General features: G+C 46.7%; 1 protein-coding gene across 1 annotated transcript in view; it reads left to right on the top strand.

The window, feature by feature from the left end:
* RAD51C (RAD51 paralog C) overlaps nt 1-17,517 on the top strand; it is a 132,943-nt gene that overhangs the window by 92,745 nt on the left and 22,681 nt on the right. The window contains exon 9 of the transcript XR_008888710.1: nt 9,830-10,050. The gene's annotated coding sequence lies outside the window, so the exon portion shown is untranslated. The remainder of the gene's footprint in view (nt 1-9,829; nt 10,051-17,517) is intronic.

Here is a 17,517-nt window from a genome sequence, read left to right as displayed (position 1 = left end):
TATGTTTGAATACCTTTAAAGGAAACATGTTATTTCTTATACGCACATACAGTTGAAACAAGAAGTTTACATACACTGTACAAAAAGACACATGCATGAATTTAGAATAAACCTTACCCGTTTTAGGTCAATTAGGATTACCAAAATTATTTATATTTGCCAAATTCCAGAATAATGAGAGAAACAATGAATGAAAGAATGAGATAATTTTTTAAGGCATTTTTATTACTTTCTGCAAAGTCAAAAGTTTACATACATTGTCAGTCACCACAATCTATATATATATATATATATATATATATATATATATATATATATATACAGTGGTCCCTCAACATATGATATTAATTGGTTCCAGAAGAACCATCATATGTTGAAACCATCATATGTCGGGTACATATGTCTATGTAAAAATGGTAATTGGTTTTGGGGCCTCGGAAACATTGTATGTTGAATACATATCTCTATGGGAAACTGCTAATTGGTTCTGGGATGACCATTGTATGTGGAGTGTATGGGGAGTGTTTAACAAACCAGGGTGCCTCCAGCTGTTGCACAACTACAACTCCCAGCATGCATGTGCAGCCATTGACTGTCTGGGCATGCTGGGAGTTCTAGTTTTGCAACAGCTGGAGGCACACTGATAGGGAAACATAGATGTATGGGGTGTATAGTGTGTATATGTATTGTATGTGATGTGTGACATCGCATACAGTACTGTACAGTTCTTTAAATACCTTCAGGGGGGACAGAATGTCCTCCATTACGATCCTGCCGACTACAGCTCTATAGGAAAGGAAGGGGAGGGCAGCCAGCAGCTCATTGGATGCCTGCAGCAAGATGCTGCAGGCTATTGGCTATGGCTGCACTGGGGGGCGGGGCTTACACGGAGATCACAGTGGAAGCCTGTATGAGTTAGCAGGACAGCATGTGAGTAACAGGAGGCAGAACGGGGCACACGGGGCACATTAAACAACTATCTGTCAGTTGCTGAAGTTTTCAGCGCTGTCAGATAGCTGTATGTATGATGGCCCCGACACACAGCAGCATCATATGTCGAGGCTGCCTTCAACATACGATGGGCTCTGAGAGGCCATCATATGTTGAAATGATCATATGTCGGGGCCATCATAAGTCGGGGGGTCACTGTATATATATAGATTTTTTTTTCACGTAATGACATTTTATTATTTTTTTTATTCACTATCACTATGATTGTTATGATTATAAGTAGTTTTAATTGGTAATTATGGATATTTGATCAATTTCCAATATTTCATATGTGGATAAATATATAGATGTAGATTTTTGGTATATATGAATCTATGTAATGATGCACATGGGGACATAGTGTATAATTAGCATGATAAAGAGTGAGGCTATATTTTTTATTCAATAATAAGAAATCATGATTTAAAATAAAAGCGATATATTGTCACTGTAATTAAGTTTATGCACATAAATAATCATGTAATTATTGTATAAGGGAAGGGGTAAACTTGCATTAGTTAATTGCTATGATCCTTTGTGCTTAGAGTGTATTATAATCATGGTAATTTTTATTGTAGAGGTGAGTAATGAATTATGTAAATGCACAGATATTAGTTGATATTGGGGTATTTATAATTGTTCATACATTCCATTAATGGATGTGTTATAATGTCACCTTATTTAGTCACGGCATTATGTCATGCACTTTAAGTTATTATGAATTGCGGTGGTTTAAAAAAATCTAATAATATGCACTGGCACTTTATTACAACTGTTGCCCAAATAATATGATACCTCCTATACACACTAGCGACTCGTGCGCTGTCTTTCAGTGTGTGCGCACCTGCAGGACACAGCGGGAGCGCTATCCCTCCCGACGTCTAGGAGTGCTGTGCGTGTGTCTGCCTATGATCTGGTTTGGGAATGCACATTGGCACGGTGACGTGGGTTAGGGGCGGCGTGATCCTCTGGCGACCTGCAGTGTGTGCGCCGAGTCATGTGATAGACAGGCGTACGGAAGTGAGGGTAGCATCCCGGAACTTGAGGCCATAGAGACACGGTATGGGGATGACTGACACATGAGAGCCCCCTGAGAAAGGGGCAGAAACAGTAACTGTTGGGGTAGTGGAGCGGTAAGGCACCAATACAATGGGTAAGAAAAACTTTGGCACCATGCATACTATTGCACTATTATCTCTCATGTTGTGATAGAGGTCCATTGTAGTAGGTGGATACTATTCTGGGCTATTCTAATGAGTCATTTCCAGTAATAGTTCACAGAGCATTAGTGACTTTATTAGATTTAAGTTGTGATATTTGACCATTTGCACATGCTGTCACAAATGTCTAGGGCAACTGGAGGATCTATAATGGGGTTAATATAGTGAGAGATCATATTTTTGGACATTTTCATACATGATAGTAGTGTAAATAACTGTTACGCCGAGCGCTCCGGGTCCCCGCTCCTCCCCGGAGCGCTCGCTACACTCCTCTCACTGCAGCGCTCCGGTCGGTTCCACGGACCCGGGGCGCTGCGATACCGCCTCTGGCCGGGATGCGATTCGCGATGCGGGTAGCGCCCGCTCGCGATGCGCACCCCGGCTCCCGTACCTGACTCGCTCTCCGTCAGTTCTGTCCCGGCGCGCGCGGCCCCGCTCCCTAGGGCGCGCGCGCGCCGGGTCTTTGCGATTTAAAGGGCCACTGCGCCGCTGATTGGCGCAGTGGTTCCAATTAGTGTTTACACCTGTGCACTTCCCTATATCACCTCACTTCCCCTTCACTCCCTCGCCGGATCTTGTTGCCTTAGTGCCAGTGAAAGCGTTTCCTTGTGTGTTCCTAGCCTGTGTTCCAGACCTCCTGCCGTTGCCCCTGACTACGATCCTTGCTGCCTGCCCCGACCTTCTGCTACGTCCGACCTTGCTTCTGTCTACTCCCTTGTACCGCGCCTATCTTCAGCAGCCAGAGAGGTTGAGCCGTTGCTAGGGGATACGACCTGGTCACTACCGCCGCAGCAAGACCATCCCGCTTTGCGGCGGGCTCTGGTGAAAACCAGTAGTGACTTAGAACCGATCCTCTAGCACGGTCCACGCCAATCCCTCTCTGGCACAGAGGATCCACTACCTGCCAGCCGGCATCGTGACTGTAGATCCGGCCATGGATCCCGCTGAAGTTCCTCTGCCAGTTGTCGCTGACCTCACCACGGTGGTCGCCCAGCAGTCACAACAGATTGCGCAACAAGGCCAACAGCTGTCTCAACTGACTGTTATGCTACAACAGTTACTACCACAGCTCCAGCAACCATCTCCTCCGCCAGCTCCTGTACCTCCTCCGCAGCGAGTGGCCGCTTCTGGACTACGACTATCCTTGCCGGATAAATTTGATGGGGACTCTAAGCTTTGCCGTGGCTTCCTTTCCCAATGTTCATTACACTTGGAGATGATGTCGGACCAGTTCCCCACTGAAAGGTCTAAGGTGGCTTTCGTAGTCAGCCTGCTGTCTGGAAAAGCCCTGGCTTGGGCCACACCGCTCTGGGACCGCAATGACCCCGTCACTGCCTCTGTACACTCCTTCTTCTCGGAAATTCGAAGTGTCTTTGAGGAACCTGCCCGAGCCTCTTCTGCTGAGACTGCCCTGTTGAACCTGGTCCAGGGTAATTCTTCCGTTGGCGAGTATGCCGTACAATTCCGTACTCTTGCTTCTGAATTATCCTGGAACAATGAGGCCCTCTGCGCGACCTTTAAAAAAGGCCTATCCAGCAACATTAAAGATGTTCTGGCCGCACGAGAAATGCCTGCTAATCTTCATGAACTTATTCACCTGGCCACTCGCATTGACATGCGTTTTTCCGAAAGGCGTCAGGAGCTCCGCCAAGATATGGACTCTGTTCGCACGAGGCGTTTCTTCTCCTCGGCTCCTCTCTCCTCTGGTTCCCTGCAATCTGTTCCTGTGCCTCCCGCCGTGGAGGCTATGCAGGTCGACCGGTCTCGCCTGACATCTCAAGAGAGGACACGACGCCGCATGGAGAACCTCTGCCTGTACTGTGCTAGTACCGAACACTTCCTGAGGGATTGTCCTATCCGCCCTCCCCGCCTGGAAAGACGTACCCTGACTCCGCACAAAGGTGAGACAATCCTTGATGTCCACTCTGCTTCTCCACGTCTTACTGTGCCTGTGCGGATGTCTGCCTCTGCCTTCTCCTTCTCTTCTGTGGCCTTCTTGGACTCTGGATCTGCAGGAAATTTTATTTTGGCCTCTCTCGTCAACAGGTTCAACATCCCAGTGACCAGTCTCACCAGACCCCTTTACATCAATTGTATAAACAATGAAAGATTGGACTGTTCCATACGTTTCCGCACGGAGCCCCTTCTAATGAGCATCGGATCTCATCACGAGAGGATTGAACTTTTGGTCCTCCCCAATTGCACCTCGGAAATTCTCCTTGGACTTCCCTGGCTTCAACTTCATTCCCCAACCCTGGATTGGTCCACTGGGGAGATCAAGAGTTGGGGGCCCTCTTGTTCCAAGGACTGTCTAAAACCGGTTCCCAGTAACCCTTGCCGTAACTCTTTGCTTCCTCCAGTAACCGGTCTCCCTAAGGCCTATATGGACTTCGCGGATGTTTTCTGCAAAAAACAAGCGGAGACTCTACCTCCTCACAGGCCTTATGATTGTCCTATCGACCTCCTCCCGGGCACTACTCCACCCCGGGGCAGAATTTATCCTCTCTCTGCCCCAGAGACTCTTGCCATGTCTGAATACGTCCAGGAGAATCTAAAAAAGGGCTTTATCCGTAAATCCTCCTCTCCTGCCGGAGCCGGATTTTTCTTTGTGTCCAAAAAAGATGGCTCTCTACGTCCTTGCATTGACTACCGCGGACTTAATAAAATCACGGTTAAGAACCGCTACCCCTTACCCCTCATCTCTGAACTCTTTGATCGCCTCCAAGGTGCCCACATCTTTACTAAATTGGACTTAAGAGGCGCCTATAACCTCATCCGCATCAGAGAGGGGGATGAGTGGAAAACAGCATTTAACACCAGAGATGGACACTTTGAGTATCTGGTCATGCCCTTTGGCCTGTGCAACGCCCCTGCTGTCTTCCAAGACTTTGTTAATGAAATTTTTCGTGATCTGTTATACTCCTGTGTTGTTGTATATCTTGATGATATCCTAATTTTTTCGGCCAATCTAGAAGAACACCGCCAGCATGTCCGTATGGTTCTTCAGAGACTTCGTGACAATCAACTCTATGCTAAAATTGAGAAATGTCTGTTTGAATGCCAATCTCTTCCTTTTCTAGGATACTTGGTCTCTGGCCAGGGACTACAAATGGATCCAGATAAACTCTCTGCCGTCTTAGATTGGCCACGCCCCTCCGGACTCCGTGCCATCCAACGTTTTTTGGGGTTCGCCAATTATTACAGGCAATTTATTCCACATTTTTCTACCATTGTGGCTCCTATTGTGGCTTTAACCAAAAAAAATGCCGATCCCAAGTCTTGGCCTCCTCAAGCGGAAGACGCCTTTAAACGACTCAAGTCTGCCTTCTCTTCGGCTCCCGTGCTCTCCAGACCTGACCCATCTAAACCCTTCCTATTGGAGGTTGATGCCTCCTCAGTAGGAGCTGGAGCTGTCCTTCTACAAAAAAACTCTTCCGGGCATGCTGTTACTTGTGGGTTTTTTTCTAGGACCTTCTCTCCGGCGGAGAGGAACTACTCCATCGGGGATCGAGAGCTTCTAGCCATTAAATTAGCACTTGAGGAATGGAGGCATCTGCTGGAGGGATCAAGATTTCCAGTTATTATTTACACCGATCACAAGAACCTCTCATACCTCGAGTCTGCCCAACGGCTGAATCCTCGTCAGGCCAGGTGGTCTCTGTTCTTTGCCCGATTTAATTTTGAAATTCACTTTCGGCCTGCTGATAAGAACATTAGGGCCGATGCTCTCTCTCGTTCCTCAGATGCTTCTGAAATTGAACTCTCTCCTCAACACATCATTCCTCCTGACTGCCTGATTTCCACTTCTCCAGCCTCCATCAGGCAAACTCCTCCAGGAAAGACCTTTGTTTCTCCACGCCAACGCCTCGGAATCCTCAAATGGGGTCACTCCTCCCATCTCGCAGGTCATGCGGGCATCAAGAAATCTGTGCAACTCATCTCTCGCTTCTATTGGTGGCCGACTCTAGAGACTGATGTGGTGGACTTTGTGCGAGCCTGCACTATCTGTGCCCGGGATAAGACTCCTCGCCAGAAGCCCGCTGGTTTTCTTCTTCCTCTGCCTGTTCCCGAACAACCTTGGTCTCTGATTGGTATGGATTTTATTACTGACTTACCCCCATCCCATGGCAACACTGTTATTTGGGTGGTCGTTGATCGATTCTCCAAAATGGCACATTTCATCCCTCTTCCTGGTCTTCCTTCAGCGCCTCAGTTGGCTAAACAATTTTTTGTACACATTTTTCGTCTTCACGGGTTGCCTACGCAGATCGTCTCGGATAGAGGCGTCCAATTTGTGTCTAAATTCTGGAGGGCTCTCTGTAAACAACTCAAGATTAAATTAAATTTTTCTTCTGCATACCATCCTCAATCCAATGGACAAGTAGAAAGAATTAACCAGATCTTGGGTGACTATTTACGACATTTTGTTTCCTCCCGCCAGGATGACTGGGCAGATCTTCTACCTTGGGCCGAATTCTCGTATAATTTCAGAATCTCTGAATCTTCCTCCAAATCCCCGTTTTTCGTGGTGTACGGCCGTCACCCTCTTCCCCCCCTCCCTACCCCCTTGCCCTCTGGTCTGCCCGCTGTGGATGAAATTTCTCGTGATCTTTCCATCATATGGAGAGAGACCCAAAATTCTCTCTTACAGGCTTCTTCACGCATGAAGAGATTCGCGGATAAGAAAAGAAGAGCTCCTCCCATTTTTTCCCCTGGAGACAAGGTATGGCTCTCCGCCAAATATGTCCGCTTCCGTGTCCCTAGCTATAAGTTGGGACCACGCTATCTTGGTCCTTTCAAGATTTTGCGCCAGATTAATCCTGTCTCTTACAAACTTCTTCTTCCTCCTTCTCTTCGTATTCCTAATGCCTTTCATGTTTCTCTTCTTAAACCACTTATCATTAACCGTTTCTCTCCCAAATCTGTTCCCCCCACTCCTGTCTCCGGCTCCTCGGACATCTTCTCCGTCAAAGAAATTTTAGCATCTAAAAAGGTCAGAGGGAAAACCTTCTTTTTAGTGGATTGGGAGGGTTGTGGTCCAGAAGAGAGGTCCTGGGAACCTGAGGACAATATCCTGGACAAAAGTCTGGTCCTCAGGTTCTCAGGCTCCAAGAAGAGGGGGAGACCCAAGGGGGGGGGTACTGTTACGCCGAGCGCTCCGGGTCCCCGCTCCTCCCCGGAGCGCTCGCTACACTCCTCTCACTGCAGCGCTCCGGTCGGTTCCACGGACCCGGGGCGCTGCGATACCGCCTCTGGCCGGGATGCGATTCGCGATGCGGGTAGCGCCCGCTCGCGATGCGCACCCCGGCTCCCGTACCTGACTCGCTCTCCGTCAGTTCTGTCCCGGCGCGCGCGGCCCCGCTCCCTAGGGCGCGCGCGCGCCGGGTCTTTGCGATTTAAAGGGCCACTGCGCCGCTGATTGGCGCAGTGGTTCCAATTAGTGTTTACACCTGTGCACTTCCCTATATCACCTCACTTCCCCTTCACTCCCTCGCCGGATCTTGTTGCCTTAGTGCCAGTGAAAGCGTTTCCTTGTGTGTTCCTAGCCTGTGTTCCAGACCTCCTGCCGTTGCCCCTGACTACGATCCTTGCTGCCTGCCCCGACCTTCTGCTACGTCCGACCTTGCTTCTGTCTACTCCCTTGTACCGCGCCTATCTTCAGCAGCCAGAGAGGTTGAGCCGTTGCTAGGGGATACGACCTGGTCACTACCGCCGCAGCAAGACCATCCCGCTTTGCGGCGGGCTCTGGTGAAAACCAGTAGTGACTTAGAACCGATCCTCTAGCACGGTCCACGCCAATCCCTCTCTGGCACAGAGGATCCACTACCTGCCAGCCGGCATCGTGACAATAACAGTGCAAAATACTGTATTTATATTGGAGCCTAAGCTTCATTTTGTATATTGGTACAAATTGTCTGTGTAGTCTTATATGTTTTAATATTGTTTAATAAAATTCAGTTTTATTCATCTATTGAAGTGTAAGCTCTACATTTTTTCTAGTAAACAAAGTATGCAAGTAGAGTACTTAGTACTTATTTCAGGCCTAGCGGACATAAGAATTATAATATGAATTGTGATAATCATTATTTTGGATGTCCTAGGGGACTATGTTGTATATTCATTAGTATTGTGCTTAAACTGTATGACTTGGGTTAATTGTTTTGGATATTCTTCCACAAGCTTCTCACAATAGTTGGTAGGAATTTTGGCTCATTCCTTCTGACAGAATTGGTGTAACTGAGCCCTGTTTGTAGGTCGCCTTGCTCACACCTGCCTTTTCAGCTTTGCCCATAAATATTTTATAGGATTGAGATCAGGGCTTTGTGATGGCATTTCCAAAACATTGACTTTGTTATCCTTAAGCCACTTTATTACCAGTATTACAGTATGCTTGGGGTCATTCTCCATTTGGAAGACCCATTTCCGCCCAAGCTTTAACTTCTTGGCTGATGTCTTGAGATGTTACTTCAGTATTGCCACATAATCTTCTTTTCTCATGATGCCATCTATTTTATGAAGTGCACCAGTCCCTCCTGCAGCAAAACAACCCCACAATATGATGCTGTCACCCCTGTGTTTCACAGTTGGGATGGTGTTCTTAGGCTTCCCAGCTTCTCCCTTTTTCTTCCAAACATAACCATGGTCATTATGGCCAAACAGTACAATTTTAGTTTTGTAAGAACACTGGACATGTCTCCAAAAGTGTAGGTCTTTGTTCCTGTTTGCATTTGCAAATCTGGCTTTTATATGTTTCTTTTGGAGTAATGGCTTCTTCCTGGCAGAGTGGCCTTTCAGCCCATGTTGATACAGTACTCGTTTCACTGTGGATAATGACACAATCTTACCAGCTTCCGCCAGCATCTTCACTAGGTCTTTTGCATTCTTGGGTTGATATGCACATGTCGGACCAAAGCAAGTTCATCTCTGAGACACAGAACCCATCTCCTTCCTGAGCGATATGATAGCTGGACATTTCCATCTTTTTTGTACTTGCGTATATTTGTTTGTATAGATGAATGAGGCACCTGTAGGTATCTAAAAATGTCACCCAAGGATGATCCAGACTTTCGCAAATACACAATTTTCTCTTCCTGATATCTTGGCTGATTTCTTTAACTTTCCCATGATGTTACACACAGAAGCAGTGTGCTTCTGGTGTTCATTAAAATACATCCGCATGTGTGTATCTAATTAACTCAGATGTTGTCAATAAACCTATAAGAAGCTTCTAAAGACATGATATCATCAAATGGGCTGTCCTAAATTGTTTAAAGGCATAGTATTCCTAGTGTATGAAAACTTTTGACTTTCCAGAAAGTAATAAAAATGCCTTTGATAAATCTCTCTCTCTCTCTCTCTCTCTCTCTCTCTCTCTCTCTCTCTCTCTCTCTGTCTCTGTCTCTGTCTCTGTCTCTCTCTCTCTCTCTCTCTCCCTCTCTCTCTCTCTGTCTCTCTCTCTCTCTTTCATTATTCTGGTATTTGGCAAATATAAATAATTTTGATAATCCTAATTGACCTAAAACGGGTAAGGTTTATTCTGGTTTCATGTCAGATAGTGAGAAAAACACGTATATGTGTCTTTTTATATAGTGTATATAAACTTCTGGTTTCATCTGTAGGTGGAGATCTGTCAAGCAGAAGCGAGCCATCATGATGACTCCGCCCCATTCCCAGTCGAAGTTACATCTATAGGGCAGGTCTATCAGAACTTTCCAAAAGAATAACTGTCTCAAAGCTCCGCTTTCATTTTTAAACTGCTCTGGTAAAATAAGAGCTGAACTCTGGTTGCTATGGGCAACAAAGACAGATTTAATTTTAGGCACTTTTGATCAATCTTTAGGTATGTGATATTATTAATACTAACTGATTATATTATTTGCAAAATAAATAGACTTTCTGTTTGCAGCTCTCATCCAGGTGAATGCATATTTTAATATAAATTTGGTGCTCGATATTCTAGCGACCAGATCATTGTTTAGAGATGTTTGCTGCTGGCATATCCTTAGAAAAGCTATTGGTATGTTAATAGCCTCTGCTTTTCCCTTTGAGAGGAAATGGTGGCAAAAGGTTTGTTGTTTTTTCCCCCCCAAAAGTACTCTTTTTTTTATGCAGAACACGTCACAGCTTCCAGTCGTGCATTTCTTCTGTTTTGTTCTTGTACACAATACTCCCTTGTGAAGATCAATCTAGCTTTACTAGCAAAGAGGGGACCTACTTTATTTAGTCATGCAGTAGGTTACATGTTTTATTAGTATGGTTTGTGTCACTGATTTTTGACAGATTGAAAACTATTTTGACTAGGTTCTAGTTTCCTGCTTATTTAACCCCTTAAGGACCAAGCGTTTTTCTTTTTTTTTTACTTTCATTTTTTCCTCCTTACCTTTTAAAAATCATAACTCTTTCAATTTTGCAGCTAAAAATCCATATGATGGCTTATTTTTTGCGCCACCAATTCTACTTTGTTATGACATCAGTCATTTTACCCAAAAATCTACGGAGAAACGGAAAAAAAATCATTGTGCAACAAAATTGAAGAAAAAACACCATTTTGTAAATTTTGGGGGCTTCCGTTTCTACGCCGTAAATTTTTCTGTAAAAAGGACACTTTATTCTGTAGGTCCATACAATTAAAATGATACCCTACTTATACAGGTATGTGTTACGCCGAGCGCTCCGGGTCCCCGTTCCTCCCCGGAGCGCTCGCCTCATCCTCGTTGCTGCAGCGCCCCGGTCAGATCCACTGACCGGGTGCGCTGCGGTACCGCCTCCAGCCGGGATGCGATTCGCGATGCGGGTTGCGCCCGCTCGCGATGCGCACCCCGGTCCCCGTACCTGACTCGCTCTCCGTCGGTCCTGTCCCGGCGCGCGCGGCCCCGCTCCCTAGGGCGCGCGCGCGCCGGGTCTCTGCAATTTAAAGGGCCAGTGCACCAATGTTGGTGCCTGGCCCAATCTTCCCAATTACCAATTAGTGTGATCACCTGTGTACTTCCCTATATTACCTCACTTCCCCTGCACTCCCTTGCCGGATCTTGTTGCCTTAGTGCCTAGTGAAAGCGTTCCCTTGTCTGTTCCTAGCCCGTGTTCCTGACCTCCTGCCGTTGCCCCTGACTACGATCCTTGCTGCCTGCCTCGACCTTCTGCTACGTCCGACCTTGCTTCTGCCTACTCCCTTGTACCTCGCCTATCTTCAGTATCTTCAGCAGCCAGAGAGGTGAGCCGTTGCTAGTGGATACGACCTGGTCACTACCGCCGCAGCAAGACCATCCCGCTTTGCGGCGGGCTCTGGTGAAAACCAGTAGTGTCTTAGAACCGGTCCACTAGCACGGTCCTCGCTATCCCTCTCTGGCACAGAGGATCCACTACCTGCCAGCCGGCATCGTGACAGTAGATCCGGCCATGGATCCCGCTGAAGTTCCTCTGCCAGTTGTCGCTGACCTCCCTACGCTGGTCGCCCAGCAAGCTCGTCAGATCGCCCAGCAGTCGCAACAGATAGCGCAACGAGATCAACAGCTGGCATACTTGACCTCCGAGGCACTGCGTATTCAGTCACAGATACAGCAGCTGCAGCCGCAGATACAGCAACTGCTACAGCTGCAACTACCATCTCCTCCGCCGGCTCCTGCAACTCCTCCGCAGCAACCGGTCCTTCCTAACCCCTGCTTGTCCCTGCCGGACAAATTTGGCGTAAAGATCGCCCAACGAGATCAACAGCTGGCATACTTGATCTCCGAGACACAGCGTCTTCAGTCACAGTTACAGCAGCTGCTGCCGCAGATACAGCAACTTCAGTCACAGCAGCTGCTGCCGCAGATACAGCAACTTCAGTCACAGCTACAGCTGCAACAACCATCTCCTCCGCCGGCTCCTGCAACTCCTCCGCAGCAACCGGCCGTTCTTAACCCCTGCTTGTCCCTGCCGGACAAGTTTGATGGGGACCGCAATGATTCTGCCACAGCCACAGTCCAGTCCTTCTTCGCTGAGGTCCGTGGTGTCTTCGAGGAGCCTGCCCGAGCTTCTTCTGCCGAGATTGCCCTGCTGAACTTGGAACAGGGTGTTTCTTCCGTTGGCGAGTACGCCATTCAGTTCCGTGCTCTTGCTTACGAGTTGTCCTGGAATAGTGAGGTTCTCTGCGCGACCTTTAAAAAAGGCCTATCCAGCAACATTAAAGATGTTCTGGCCGCACGAGAGACTCCTGCTGACCTGCGTGAACTCATTCATCTTGCCACTCGCATTGACATGCGTTCTTCCGGATGGCGTCTGGAGCTCCGCCTGGATATGGACTTTGTTCGCACGAGGCGTTTTTTCTCCCCGGCTCCTCTCTCCTCTGGTCCTCTGCAATCCGTTCCTGTGCTTCCCGCCGCGGAGGCCATGCAAGTTGACCGGTCTCGCTTGACACCTCTAGAGAGGACACGACGCCGCATGGAGAATCTTTGCCTGTACTATGCCGGTACCGAACACTTCCTGAAGGATTGTCCTATCCGTCCTCCCCGCCTGGAAAGACGTACGCGGACTCCGCACAAAGGTGACACAGTTCTTGATGTCAACTCTGCTTCTCCACGCCTTACTGTGCCTGTGCGGATATCTGCCTCTACCTTCTCCTTCTCTACTATGGTCTCCTTGGATTCCGGATCTGCAGGAAAATTTTTTTTGGCCTCTCTTATCAACAGGTTCTACGTCCCTGTGACCAGTCTCGCCAGACCCCTCTACATCTATTGTATTAACAATAAAAGATTGGACTGTCTCATGCGTTTCCGCACAGAACCCCTCCTAATGTGCATCGGACCTCATCACGGAAAAATTGACTTTTTTTTCTTCTGGTTCTTTGGCCCCAAGAAGAGGGGGAGACCCAAGGGGGGGGGTACTGTTACGCCGAGCGCTCCGGGTCCCCGTTCCTCCCCGGAGCGCTCGCCTCATCCTCGTTGCTGCAGCGCCCCGGTCAGATCCACTGACCGGGTGCGCTGCGGTACCGCCTCCAGCCGGGATGCGATTCGCGATGCGGGTTGCGCCCGCTCGCGATGCGCACCCCGGTCCCCGTACCTGACTCGCTCTCCGTCGGTCCTGTCCCGGCGCGCGCGGCCCCGCTCCCTAGGGCGCGCGCGCGCCGGGTCTCTGCAATTTAAAGGGCCAGTGCACCAATGTTGGTGCCTGGCCCAATCTTCCCAATTACCAATTAGTGTGATCACCTGTGTACTTCCCTATATTACCTCACTTCCCCTGCACTCCCTTGCCGGATCTTGTTGCCTTAGTGCCTAGTGAAAGCGTTCCCTTGTCTGTTCCTAGCCCGTGTTCCTGACCTCCTGCCGTTGCCCCTGACTACGATCCTTGCTGCCTGCCTCGACCTTCTGCTACGTCCGACCTTGCTTCTGCCTACTCCCTTGTACCTCGCCTATCTTCAGTATCTTCAGCAGCCAGAGAGGTGAGCCGTTGCTAGTGGATACGACCTGGTCACTACCGCCGCAGCAAGACCATCCCGCTTTGCGGCGGGCTCTGGTGAAAACCAGTAGTGTCTTAGAACCGGTCCACTAGCACGGTCCTCGCTATCCCTCTCTGGCACAGAGGATCCACTACCTGCCAGCCGGCATCGTGACAGTATGATTTTGTCGTACTTTTGGAAAAAAATCATGACTACATGCACGAAAATTAATACATTTAAAATAGTCCTCATCTGACCCCTATAACTTTTTTATTTCTGCGCGTACAGGGTGTTATGAGGGCTAATCTTTTGCACTGCGATCTGAAGTTTTAATCAGAATCATTTTTGTTTTTATCACACTTTTTGATCGCTTTTTATTCCTTTTTTTATGGTATGAAAAGTGACCAAAAACACGCTATTTTGGACTTTGGAATTTTTTTGAGCATACACCATTGACCAAGCGGTTTAATTTACAATATATTTTTATAGTTTGGACATTTATACACGTGGCAATACCATATATGTTTATTTTTATTATGGTTATATTTTTTTATATGGAATTTGGGAAAAGGGGGGTGATTTAAACTTTTAAAGGAAGGGGTTAATGCGAGTCTTTTTCAACTTTTTTTAAACTTTTTTTTTTTTACACTTTTAGTCCCCTTAGGGGACTTTTAGGAAGAATCATTTGATTCCACATACAGATCAATGGGATTACATACAATCCCATTGATCTGGACCACCAGGCACGGGATACAGGCACCTTTAGACGCCGCTGTCAACTTTGACAGTGGCGATCTAAAGGGTTAATAGCTGGCCGCGGTGGTCGCCACATGTCCGCTATTAACGCTGGCCCCCAGCTACAGGAATCAGCTAGGGCCGGCCAGTATGATGCGGGCTCGAGTCGGGAGTCTGTGTCATACCCCGTTAACGGCCATTGGACGAGTATAGACGTCCATGGTAGTTATCGGGTTAAATGGAAACTATCACCAGTTTTATGCTGCCCAAACAGTGGGCAGCATAAAACTGGAGCAGACATCACAATCCCAGCAAACTATTAACTATTCTGAGATGCTCGGTGGTTTCAGAGTAATCATTGTTTAAAAATACTGTAAGGACCCGGGTAACTAGTCCTTGGGGTGGGTCCCGTTGGCTGCTCCCCACTCAGCCGGCTTGAGTGATGCATCTCTTCCTAGCAGTGTATAGGAGCAGCTGCCGGGACCCTCCCCGAGAAATATTTATCCGTTCACATCAGCATTTTTAAACTACTAATACTCTAAAAACACCTGGGTAATTCTGTGCCAGGATCTCGATGCCTGCTTTATTTTTGATGCCTTAATAGCACAGGATATAGTTGTGGTCCGTTTTCCACGAACATGCAGTGAATTACGAATTTCCCACATCTTGGTCCTGGTTGTTCTTCGCACCCCTTTATTTTAGAGGCCTTTACTGATTAAGCATTTTTTCAAGATAATCAATAAAATACTCATAAAATACTCATTATGCCTATTGAAAGGAATATGAGCATGATCATATATCTACTCAGCAAGTATGTATATCAATGTTCAACCAGTATGTATGTCAATGTTCATGAGCGTTCAACACTTTAATTGTTTTTATTTGCATTCAGAGTCTATAAAATCCGATTTTCATGTGATCATGTGATCATCTTGAACCAGCGGAATAAATGTCAAGGTTGTGATGTTTACATGCTTTGTGAATGAGCACAAGGCAACGCATTTGCCTTTCAGAGCTTGGAAGCAAATTCTGAAACACAGGCGTAGTTAAAAAAAATATATATATGCAATTCACTGGGTTATATAAAGCTTTATTGCAGTTCTAGGCTAGACTTACATGGCAGTTGCAAAAAACGGATGTGACTTCTGTTATTCCCTATGGGGAAAAGTAGACCTGCTCATACATTTTCATCCATCTTGTATACTTGCTGTGTAGCTGTAGCTAAAAGTGCTACAAAAACACGCACGTAGAGAATCATATGTTTAGGTTTATTCTCACAAGTTGTGTTGAGCAAATTTATGGTAAGTTTGGACATACAGGACCCTTGAACTATATCCATCTATTCCAGGCACCCAGAATGGAACTAATTTATGCAGACTAAAGAAATCAGCGGCCGCATCTGCAGGTTTGTGTTCAGCCGCATTTACTGTAAATTGGCTCAACACTATTTGCACAGCGTCTTATCTTGTGATTTCTTGATCTAAGTAAATAAATGCGTATTTAGTTGTCTGGTAAGATGCATGTACAGTAAATAGACACTAAATATTATAAAAACTTTTGAGGTCATGAACAGAACTTAAAGGGGTATTCCATGAATTATATTTATTTGACTATGTTACAGGGGCTGTAAAGTTAGTGTAGTCCTTAATATAGTGTCTGTACCTGTGTGTGACGGTTTTCTCACAATTCTTCTGTGATTTTCACTCCAATATTTATTTTGGACAAAATGACTGTTGTCTTAGGATTTCCCAGGTTGCAGTGCGTCGAGACCTGACCTCACTAGTCAGCTGATCAGAGGGAGTCTGTCCTGCTTCAATGGGTGGAGTGGCCACTGGGTGGGAGAGAGTTCATTTTGAAATAGCTGTAGGTACCCTGATTAGGAAACACTGGTGTATTGCATTGAAGGGTTCACAGGTGTGTTTCAATGGGTGGAGTGGCTGATGTGTGGGAGGGACTACAGTGACCTCATATGTACCAACTATGGAACTATGGGATGTGTAGTTTAGAGAATGAAATTCAACAGGAAATGCCCAGTTCTGGCAGGTATGTACTACTAAAATCATCTTATGGTGGATAACCCCTTTAACTAAACATTGGACAGAAGGACTTTAAAAAATAAGCTGAATCTATCTAATAAAAACATCTGTACTAAACTAACTTTTACTAAAAGAATAGGAGTAATCAGCAGTAATCTAGTATACTGTATGTATGAAACCTGACTTTCAAGGATCTTTGAATGAAATAATTAACAGTTTAGATACTGCGAACCCTCACATTAAAGTATCAAAGAGAATTGCCAGATGAAACATGAAATCATACTTACTACCCCATAACATAGCCCAAAGTGTTCTATTTTCACCCATGAATAATCCAGAAATCACTTCCTGCAGAGAGTGTTGCTCTGGTAACTACATGTCCCTTGTTGCCTTGCCCAGGAATCACAAAAATGAAGCCAGATGGCATCTCAACTGAAAGCTGGAGACCTATACTGTAGATGCTGGTGAAGCACAGGGGAGGCTGCAGACTGTGCCCTGCGCAGCAGCACTGATGTCAAAGATAGCCTTTTGCAGATAGTAGATGGTGTCGGGCTATTGTGTACCAAAGAACATCATGTAAAATATGAGATAAAATGTGTGGTAACCTTGGGGGACAAAGCCTTGTGGGGTGTAGGGTAGTTAGGGTGTTGCTGTTCAGAATAGTAAAGGGCGCTGTTAACCCTTGTCACTCCTGACGCCAGGGTGGGGTTTAGATTCTGTAATCTTGATAGGCCTATTGTGAATTCGGGTAGAAAACAGACATGGTGCACATCTACAATCTTGTATAATGATCTGATTGCTTCTCAGCATAATATCAAAAACTAACAGGTTGTTAGTATACATTTTTGATCAAAAAGTACAAGCCCACTCGCCACGTCAAGGCCACCTATTTAGAGTGGGTCCCTAACATAAAATGGCGCAGCACTGGACGGCGACCACCACCGCCGCAACACCAGTGCCCACGGGGGGGGAAACAACCCACTGGCAGAGCGGCCCCAATGCCACTCAAACCAGTCCATGGGTCGCACCTCCCCGCAGACACGGCACCACGGCAGCAACGGACGCCGCACAGCACCACACCAGTGTGAACAAGGTGTAATAGCTCACTTACCATGCTCTCCCA

The sequence above is a fragment of the Hyla sarda genome, chromosome 2 (assembly GCF_029499605.1).
Source record: "Hyla sarda isolate aHylSar1 chromosome 2, aHylSar1.hap1, whole genome shotgun sequence".
Classification (NCBI taxonomy): domain Eukaryota; kingdom Metazoa; phylum Chordata; class Amphibia; order Anura; family Hylidae; genus Hyla; species Hyla sarda.
The sequence above is the reverse complement of the archived record's forward strand: the minus strand, read 5'-3'. Positions and strand labels throughout refer to the sequence as shown.